Raw genomic sequence first — 363 nt, 5'->3', positions numbered from 1 at the left:
CCACCAAGAGGCGCAGCGGGGCGTGGTGTGGGGGGGGGGGGGGGGGAGAAGCAGCCGGGAAATTCCCAGCTGCCGATCACAAAGCCGGATATGAAGATGATTGATACATTGTAGCTGTGACCCGATTGGCTTATATTGGGGAATTGATACATTGTATTGGGGTCTGATAGGAGTATATATGATGATTACACATGGAGTATACAGGAGGTATACAGGAGGAGCGATCGGAGAACTCTGAAGTTTCCGCAGAGTCCAGAAGAACCGGAATTTAGTTACTAAGTTTAGAAACAAAGATTGCGGCCATTTGTCCCAGAGCAGGTATTAGATGTGGCTCTGGAGGGCCCCTCCCGGGACTGGGGAAGC

At 51.5% G+C, this 363-nt stretch overlaps 1 protein-coding gene across 1 annotated transcript in view; it reads right to left on the bottom strand.

Moving 5' to 3' along the window:
• The window catches only part of LUC7L3 (LUC7 like 3 pre-mRNA splicing factor), a 13,847-nt gene that overhangs the window by 11,598 nt on the left and 1,886 nt on the right, over positions 1–363 (bottom strand). The gene's annotated exons all lie outside the window — the stretch shown is intronic.

The sequence above is a fragment of the Nanorana parkeri genome, unplaced genomic scaffold (assembly GCF_000935625.1).
Source record: "Nanorana parkeri isolate BGI_ZX_2015 unplaced genomic scaffold, ASM93562v1 scaffold2113, whole genome shotgun sequence".
Lineage (NCBI taxonomy): Eukaryota > Metazoa > Chordata > Amphibia > Anura > Dicroglossidae > Nanorana > Nanorana parkeri.
This window is presented reverse-complemented; position numbering and strand designations above follow the sequence as displayed.